This window comes from Xiphophorus maculatus, unplaced genomic scaffold (genome assembly GCF_002775205.1).
Source record: "Xiphophorus maculatus strain JP 163 A unplaced genomic scaffold, X_maculatus-5.0-male Unplaced_Scaffold_BN000024F, whole genome shotgun sequence".
Lineage (NCBI taxonomy): Eukaryota > Metazoa > Chordata > Actinopteri > Cyprinodontiformes > Poeciliidae > Xiphophorus > Xiphophorus maculatus.
Window position 1 is genome coordinate 41,810 of NW_019369756.1, and position 9,789 is coordinate 51,598.

The 9,789-nt window shown below is 36.2% G+C and overlaps 1 long non-coding RNA gene across 1 annotated transcript; it reads right to left on the reverse strand.

Annotated features, from left to right (window-relative positions):
* Window positions 1–725: 725 nt before the first annotated feature.
* On the reverse strand, window positions 726–1,774 carry LOC111607825. The gene is made up of 4 exons (XR_002752439.1): window positions 1,733–1,774; window positions 1,559–1,650; window positions 1,018–1,128; window positions 726–888 (listed from the first exon to the last, which is right to left on the reverse strand). It is a non-coding gene; the product is annotated as an uncharacterized LOC111607825 (long non-coding RNA).
* Window positions 1,775–9,789: the final 8,015 nt, after the last annotated feature.

Below are 9,789 nucleotides of genomic sequence, written 5' to 3' on the forward strand. Positions count from 1 at the left end.
AGTCACGTTAGCATGGTTAGCACCATGGATGTAGCGGCTAACAGGCGCCATATTGCTTGTACAGATTATGTTCAAGTGTATCGAGAATATAAACTCAGTTTTCAAATGGCATTTACTTTGAAGCACATTTATTAACTATTAAAATGTCATGGTTGTTTATTTTCGTTCTTTTTTTAACAGACCATGCTACTGCGTGTTTTGTTTGGTGGGGAGCAGAAGTACGTGAAACTTTCTGACCTAACATTTGATGTATTCCTGAGAGAAGGTTAGTACGTTAGTAAAATAATCTCACTACTTTTTCTTGCATAAGAAACCCATCGTGCATTAAGTAAGTTTTTTCTTTGCTTTAACATGTATTAAAATGTTGTACTGGATTGAACTCATTTATGGAAGTAAATATGTGCCATCAGAATTTGAATAAAAAATGCCTCTGAAATTTGAATGTTGTATATTAGTGCTTACTTTTTCAGTGTTAAAATAAATTCAGAATATATTTTTAACCTAAAAAAAATTCAGTGTCATTATTTGTACATGAAAAAAAAATTCAGTGTCATTATTTGTACATGGTTGCAATTTTCATTTATTAAAAAAATTCACATTCCTATTTCAAAGTGATCAAATTTTCAATATACATATTTTTCACAGTTTAAATTTTCAGTGTTAAAAAATTCAGCATATAAAAAATTTCAACTTTTCAAAATTCGAATGCAATAATAACTGCGGAAAGTATCCAGATCATCCTGCAGACGTGGCAGGAAGACATAATGGCAACAGAAGAGGTGTGCTTCATTTGAAATGTCCAGGTATCCCTCTTCTTCAAGGTAGTGTAGCACATCATAATAGATGCACGTTACAGCTGTCCACAGATCTCTCCACAGTCGCTCAATCCTTCAATTATTTAGTAATAAATGGTTAAAAACTGCCCTTCAAATCATGTCATATTGAAAACCACACAAAGGTAATGTTACTATAGACATTGAAAAGCATCACATATTGAAACTTGTCATTTGTACAAACCTTTGATTGTGCACACTTTTTCCAGATATGAAACTGCTTCTTCCTGTTCCACGAATCATAAACATAAGTCGTGCCACGTCCACATTTTCCACCCCTTGATCAGCACGTACCCTAAAATAAGTGTGTAACGTATTCATATTTTGCCTATAATTACAACATTAATGACAAATTTTAGCATAGCTCAAACATTCTTTGTAACCAAAAATATATTTTGGAGATACAAAATAGTGGGGATTAGACAAAACTAACTTACAAGTAACTTTTCAGCAAGCTCTTTTTAAGTCTATAAGTTCTTAATATTGATGAAAAAGTAATAGTTATAAGCGACATAATCTGACAGTGGAACTACATATTATTCCAAAATTCTAAGTTATAATATTGGAAAATGTCTTGTTCTACGGTAAGGTTTCACTTTTTCATCATTACTCAAAACCTATTGATATAAAACAAGCTCCTATATTTTGGAGAAAAGTTTGTTGATGCTGACTTTTAATCTTTCTTCCTTGGCTCAAAAGGATTAAGATGGACTGTAAACCTTTACCTGAGGGGGAAACCAAACTCCTCCACTGAACCTTGAAAGAAAGCGAGTGTGGTAGATGCCAGGTTGTTGGGAGCTGTACCAAGATACATTATCTGCACAACACAGCAAAAATGTAACAGTCAATTTCATAGCTTATGAAATTCTGCATTTATGAATTTATAGAAGATACTGCACCTTTCGAGAAAAACCATCAATGCCACCAAAGATAACAATGTTGTACCTAAAAAGAACAGAAAATACAGTATGTCATCATCATCATTAAATATCATCACTAAAAAGGCTTGCTTCTCTTGCATTACGCATGTCTGTAAGAAGGGACAGAGCAAATTGGACTTATTGAATAAGTTAAGTTTTTTCAAAGTTTGCAGGAAGATGCTGCAGATCTTCTATCAGTCTGTTGTTGAGAGCTTCATCTCTTCAGCCGTCATCTGTTGGGGCAGCAATATCAGAACCAGGGAACTAAAAAGGCTAATAAAGAAGCTGGTTCTGTTCTGGGGACAAATGTGGAACCTCTGGAGATACTTATGCAAAGAAGGATTCTTCATAAATAGAAAATGCTGGGCAACCCTGACTCTGACAACATCTTCATGAAACTATCTTGAGAAAATAGAGTATTTACAGTCAAAGGCTTCTTTAGACTGACTGTGATACAGAACACTACAAGAGATCTTTCCTGCCAGCAGTCATCACCATCTGCAATAACTCTTTGAATAACCTAAATTAATGAGTTACAACATTTAATTTTCCTTTAGAATAAGAAAATATTTGAATTTAATTTGAAGCGAGGTCTGCAGAGGAAGATCAGGTACTGCTTATATTTGGCTATATTGAAGCACAACATGCAGGACATTGGCTGGTGTGGTCACACTTTATACACCAATGTATATAATACTGAAAAAAGTTGTGCTTTTATTTCCAAAAGGTATAAGACATGCTATGAAAGAAAAAAAATGCTACATGAGTTGAATCTATTTAACAAGCACACTTCAAAGTTAGAAGCCCCTCACTGAAAAAGATAAATGATTTACCGTATTAATTTGTGGTTGGTGTCAATGTGCATCAAAGACTGAGGGCCAGGAACTGAGTACGTCCGTCGAGCTATGCATCCTAGCTGGACCATACGTGATGCCATTCCAATGGTGTCTACACGATGCATGGACACTCTGACTCTATCATACTGCACCCTCAGTCCTCTGGCTTGCAGAAGGGCCTTTACCATTCGGTACCCAGAGTGAGACTGCCTGGATTTAATGTCTCTCACACATTGGTCTAAGTCATCATCTGACATGGTGGTGTATAATGCCCTCACTGAAAGACCAGATTCTGCCATCCGTCGATATACAGTCCGTCTAGATATACCCAAGAGTTTGGCGATGCATGGGACAGGGAGATGGAGTTCTAAAAGACTGCAAAGGTAGTCTGAGGATACGACTATCCGTTGTCGCCCAGCTGGTCCTTGCTCAATATGCACAACAGTTGTTTGTTGTTCTTCACTTTGTTTTTCTAAATTAATTAGTCTGTGCAAATGAGCCAGCGCATCCAAAATATTTGAAGGAACATCTATCTGACAAGACATGGCATTTAAAAAAACTAGTTCTTGAGTGCAGATAAAGTCCAGGAAATCCAGATCCAGGGGCACACGTTCAAGAACATGCTCCAAACGATCACGGAGTCTATCAAAAATATGATCCAGCAAAAGTTCCTTGAAAAGAGAGAGAAAGAAAAACATGTCAAAAGAATTGTCAGTAAAATAAAACATTTTGAAATCAGTAGGTCAGTATTGAGAAATCACAGTAATATAAATTAAATTATGATATTTAGTCTAAAATAAGTTAACAGATGTACTTACAAGCATATATTTTTCTTGAAAATGAGTTAAAATCAATTGAAAAAACAAAGGGAGTTGTTTATAGTGTTGCTAAGTAACAGAACGAGGTTTTATACCGCAAAGTAAAAAGAATGTAAATTAATATTGTATATCAACATTTGTCAGATAAGAGAAGCAGTATTTTGGATGATGTTGTAATGACAATAAATGTCTTAATTCATTCATAAATGAAGTCACCTGAACAATACAGTAGCTGAACAGAATGGGGTTGTGGTTATAATTAATGTCGGTAGTTATCACAGCCCCTCCTTGAAGCACACAAGGCAGCAGCCATATTAGCTTAGTACATTAGCGGTAGCATCTCCTGAAAAATTACACTTTACTAAGACTGCCTGTCTCAGTCTCACCTAAGACAACATACAAACAACCCAGAAAGTCGCCACCCATCAGTTCTCTTTCAAGATTCTAGACTTGACGCAAGTGGTATTTCTTTTAGAAATAAAACGGGGTAAATTGGGTGAGGGGCAGCGGGGAGGGGCTGGGGGGGCTAGTAGGTAGCTAGAGGTAATATGCTAGCACTACATGGTGTAAGATTAACAACGGCCCAAAACCGTGTTTTAAATCAAGATTTAAGGTAATGTATCAAACTTCATGCGCAAAATAAAATATACTACAGAAATCACTGAAAGTTTGGTCCCTCTATGTGTTTTTATATAGGAAATATAAGAGGTTTTTGTTTCATGGCGAGTAGGTGAACTTTGACCCCTGGTAACCCCCCTTCAACATGCTCAAAAACTCACTATTTTGATAAATTTTAATTGGCCATGCCTTATAATCAGACTGACCGAGTTTGAAGCCGATCAATCGAAATCCCTAGGAGGAGTTCGATCAAATACGAAGGCTGTAAACGGCCAAAATAGGGTCAAAAATGGACCTTCAATCCAACATGGCCAACTTCCTGCGATACTTGCACTATGACATTACTTGTAAATTCTGAGCGTCTTAGTGAGCTCTACAACTGTACCGAATTTCAAGTCTCTACGATGAAGTAAGTGAATAGCAATGGGTCTTTTGAAAATTGCTAGGTGGCGCCGTTGAGCCATTTTTTTTGCGATTTTTGCGACGGCCCGAAGAGGGGGGCAGAATAATAATAAAACAGTACAGATACAATAGGCCTTCGCAGCGCTTTGCTGCTCGGGCCTAATTATACTGAATCAACCCAAACAAATATTGTTAAATGCTAAACAGTTTGCAAAAAAAGCTACAAAAAATAAAAAATTTCTCCCTAAGTTTTCTCACTGCTAAATCATAAAATCCTGCCAAGTATTTTGGACGAGTTTCAAGTGCAGATTTCTTTGTACAGTAGAAACAAAACAAAACTAACTTATAACAAATAGGAGTTTGTGTTAAGTGGATAATTTGCTAGTATTAATATAAAAGTACAAGTTCCTCTGGCAGATTATTTCACTTATAACGAGATTTTTTTCCTTATAAATAATCTGCCATTGGAACTAGAACTTTTTCATAAATATTAAGTAATTATTGACTTAAAACAAACTCACATTCTACTGAAAGTTACTTTTAAGTTAGTTTTGTGTTTTGCTGGCACATAGTAAATAGAAATAATTTTGGTGATTTTAATTGACCTAAAACACAGAAAGTGATTTTTAGACAGGAGGAGAAAATGTGTCTGTGTCTTTTACCTGGTTTTAGTCGTAAATAATGTTTTCCACATTCCAACTTTTAATCAAACTGTTGATTGCACTTTATTACAAACTTTTGCAGGTTGAATATTAAGCACTTTGTACAGAAATCAAGCTACTTAATTTAAATTCAGCCGTACGAACTCTGCTCTTTAAACATGTGTCTGCATAACTTGCCGTGTTTTTTGCCGTTCCCGCTCTGTGATTCACGCGCAAATTTCTTTGAGGCGGACTGTTGCTAACGGTGGGAATCAAAGCAACAATGGCACAGAATAACCTCTGAAAAATAAAAGAAATTGGCCTCTATTAAAGCTAATTATGGAGCTGAAGCAGCGTTGACGTCTGCCTGTGCCATTTGCAGCTTTAATCTCTAGATGAGATGCCATTAACTTTGCAGAAGCTGCACGGAAAGCAGGACATGTTTGGAGTTTGTTTGTGAGCTGAAAGTCAGTAAGTTCTGCCTCGTCAGAGTGCCGACTGTTTGTGTTTGATGTTACTCAGATGTGTTGATTATCATTTTGTTCCGATAGTTTTAAGCAGCAGCAGCCCTCAGAGTTGGTCCTGTCACATTTATAACACTCCAAAAAAGTAATGGCATCAATCAACCAAAAATAAGTCGGATTGGTCACCTACACCTGGATCAATTTTCACTGAAAAGTCTCCAATAATTATAATTTTAGCTCATTTTGGACCATTTTCTTTCCCCGTACGTGGTCCTGCGGTGAATAATTTGGGTGATTTTATGAAATTTAAGGCAGCAGCAGAGATGGTGGGATGATTTTTTGAAAGTAGAACCAGAACAAAAGAACAGACCCATCCATTTACCCTTCAACCTTCCACCTGAATTACTTTTTAAGTGCTTTTAATGCAAAATGTCAGAGGCCATCAGTTTTATCCTCTGACCACAGAATATTTTAATCAGACACATTCAGACTTTAAAAGTGGAGACATTTCTTCAGATAGATTCTTCTGAACCTCAAACTGTACTCACATAAAAGTAGCATTACTTCAACTTTTGTTTACTCGAGTGAAAGTAAAAAGTATTTAATCTGATTAAATGTTTTAATTGATTGGCAGCACTACAATAAAACATGAATAAGATTATAGATGAAGTTGTTTTGTGTTACCACACTTGGATTTTGTGCTTAAACTCTTAGTTGTAGTGCGTCTTTACTTTTTATTTTGTGTTTTTAACGGAAATGCAATCAAAACTGTGTCTGTGTTTTGAAATTAATAATAAATTAATGATAAAAATGGATATTAATGAAGGCAGTTCATTATTTCTGGTCTGTTGAAACAAAATATACCAAAAAGTACTAAAACTTTTTCTCTTTAGAGTTTGAACAGCTTTGCAAGTGTAGTTTAATGTGAGACAATTTAAAAAAATAATGTTTCTCCAGTAATTTAAAGCTCCATCAGTCTGTTAAAGTCATAAAACATTAGCAAACCTATCGGTGTATTTACATGTTAAACATCAGGAGATGCAGCAGAGACTAGAACCTGTAAATGAAATTTCTGAGCTGATTGTTTCCATCCACGTCCTTCAGTGGATCAGCACAGCAGATTAAGGAGTGCAGCTCCAGGGATAATGGAGATCTCTGCAGCCTGTAAGCGTCCATGAACAGTTGCTTGGTTCATTCTCAAATAATCAATTCAGAGTTATTCTCTGGCGGCTCACAAGATGCAGCATCGCCTCCTCGTTTACAGGCTGCTGGAGGAAATGAGTTTCCTGCTCAACGGGAGACGGAATAACGTCCAGCAGCAGGAACAAATAATACAGAATATTTACATGAATATTTATTTAGCGTCTAAAACGACTAAAACTGCTGGATCATTAATGAAAATATTCATCATGATGTCTGGAAAATATGGACTTCTGGTTATTTTTAAGATCTGATATGGGAAAATATATTAGTTACTGGAGTTGGTCGTCTTTTCTGTTGTATAAAAATTATATCTATTCAATTAAACATGACCTATTTATCAATTAGTTCATCCATCCATTTATCAGTTCATCCATCCATCATCCAACCAACCGTCCGTCCGTCTGTCTATCCATCCATCCATCATCCATCTATCCAGTCATCCATCCATCCATCCATCCATCCATCTGTTCAGTTAGTTAAAAGTTTTCACATAATTCAGCAGATTTTAAAGCTTCTGTTCAATAATGTGAACAAAAGTCAAACACCAGAATTATTTTTATGTGACCAAAATCCAAAATTGTATCATCATAATTGGGTTAAACTGAAAACAATAGTCATAACATGAACACAAATTAGTTTTTTCCCTAATTGAAATATGTTAGGTGAAATGTATATATATTATCATATATTTGTTGTTTCATTTATAACAATAGTGTTACTTATATGATGTTCCGTCTTATATGCCTTTATTGTTTTCTTTTCCTTCAGCATAAAGAATGTTTCTGTATTGTTTGATTTACTTTATTTCCTTTTTACAAGAGGGCCTCCCTGAAAAGAAGCAGTGACAACCGGGCTCACAGGGTTTATTGCTCAGCAGGAACTTCTTCTTCGATTGAACTGTTAGATAGCAGTAAAACCGTCGCCTTGAAGATGTACGACTTGTTCTGTTTTACTCTGTGTCTGGAGCCGAATAATCTAATGCAAGATAACATGTGTTTAGTTAGCGATTGTCATTAGCGCTGCAACTAAGTAATGAAGTGTTTTGCCCAAACCCCTTAGAGTTGCAGTGCTCTCTGTGATAGGGACTCTGAAAGTAATAAAAAGAGAGGAGCGGACAAATGTGTTTCAGAGCGGTTGGAGATTTGTAACTGTAAACACATCTCTGTCTGTTCTCCTCGCGAGTACAAAAGAATCTAACTCTCTTGTCTTTTCTGTGTTTGTTCAATTTGTCTTTAATAGGTGTCAAACCTGACAAAATAAAAAAGCACAATATTGACTTAGAGACACGGTGCAGCAGACTGTTTGTGTTGCCGCAGTGGGGAATCCTTCCTGCCTTTCGCCTGATTTCAGGATGAATTTCTGCTCCTCATCCTCACTCATCTCTGCCAAACGGGAAAACCGGCAAACTCCTGAGTCACTCAGCTCCAAATGAGGAGTCACAAACTAAACTGATAACGAGTCCAAGGTAATTACTTAGAAATGTAATTATTGATGCTTTGTCTCGGCACTAATTGTGTTTTAGCCTTGTTAGAATACTAATGATGCTGCAGCTACACACAAATAATGACAGTCTATCAATCAGGAACACCTGCATGTTGGAAATCAAAAGGTTTAATTACATCCCTGAGTAACAGCCTCTCTTAATATCTACAGAGGAAGATGCTTTAGTTTTCAACAAATGGAACAATATGAGCCCAGTGTTTCCAGGTAGCAGATGTTCAGAAACATAATTTCTTCTGCAGTGTGTTTGTGAGGTCGAAATGACCAGACTCGATTTGCGTTGGTTGGTTTGTTTTTGCAGTCTTGGTTTGAACAACGTCTTCATCAGCGAGACCTGACGTCCTGCTGCTGAGCCAAAGCCGAGTTTAGCTGCAGGAAAAACAAAACAGGAAGGATGAGATCCACTCAGACGGCACCACACTGCTGGAAAAATTCAAACGCAGGAAGCAGAAAAGCCTCTAAAAGCTGATCTAAATGCGTTTCCCAGCTGTTTTCTGAAATACTCCGGATTCTGTCTCTTTATCTTCCTCCACAAGGAAAAAATCAAATTTGCTTCAACTTCTAGTTGGTTATGTTTGTTGTTTTATGTCTAGAAAAATTAGGTTTGCTCATTCAAATGTAAAACCTAAATTATTACTTTTGTGACAAACCTTTTTAAAAATAAAGTGTTTTGAAACTTTATTTTTAAAAACTCTGCAATTTTTTTTGCAAAACTCTGCAAGTAGCTATGCTAATCAATACATTTGGCTAAAACGTATTGATTTTAAAACAAGCTACAATCAAAGACAAATACAAAGGTCAGTTTTAAGAGTCAGTAAATGGTAATTTTGCGTTACACATTAACAAAACTCTTCATCTTGAACATTTTACTTATAAAATGATTTCATTTTCACAGGTTGCTTTGACTTTATTGCTTCAGAATCAGTAGAAAAAACCCTTATTTCCCTCTATTCCTCTGAATGTTTTCGTTATTTCCGAATCCATTTACTGGTCTAAACAGCGGATGTTGTTTCTCTAACTTTGTCAGTTCAGAGAAACGACGTTTCAATTTGTGTTTCACTCAGCTTGTTTCCTGAGATCGTAGATCAGCAGCCGGCAGCGTAGCGATGATTTCTGACCCGACCTTTCAGGAGGAAGTCGGCGAGGTTTCGCTCTCTGTAATCAGGAGACACTCAGAAACCAAGTGCTGCTTTCTCTCCACCAGCCTGGGAAGGTCAACGATGTTTCTTTTATTAGGAAATAAAAACATCATCCCTGAATCTACAAGAATGTTTCCTCATATCTCTGCAGCTCCAGTGAAGTGTAATCATTTAGCAAACGTTCAAATTGCTTCTCCTATCAAATTCCACTCGGAATCGTTTCTTTTTTTTCTGGGGATTTTTTTAAATTTTTTATTGCATTTTGCTGGAAACCTTCATAAATCACAGAGAGGATATTTGAAGAAGCAGAGGGACTAAATCACTAACTTCATTTCATTGTTCTGCTTCTGTTTTGCAAGACAAAGATTAACAGCTTTCATAAACTTAATCTCTTCAAAATCTAAATTAAAATCCG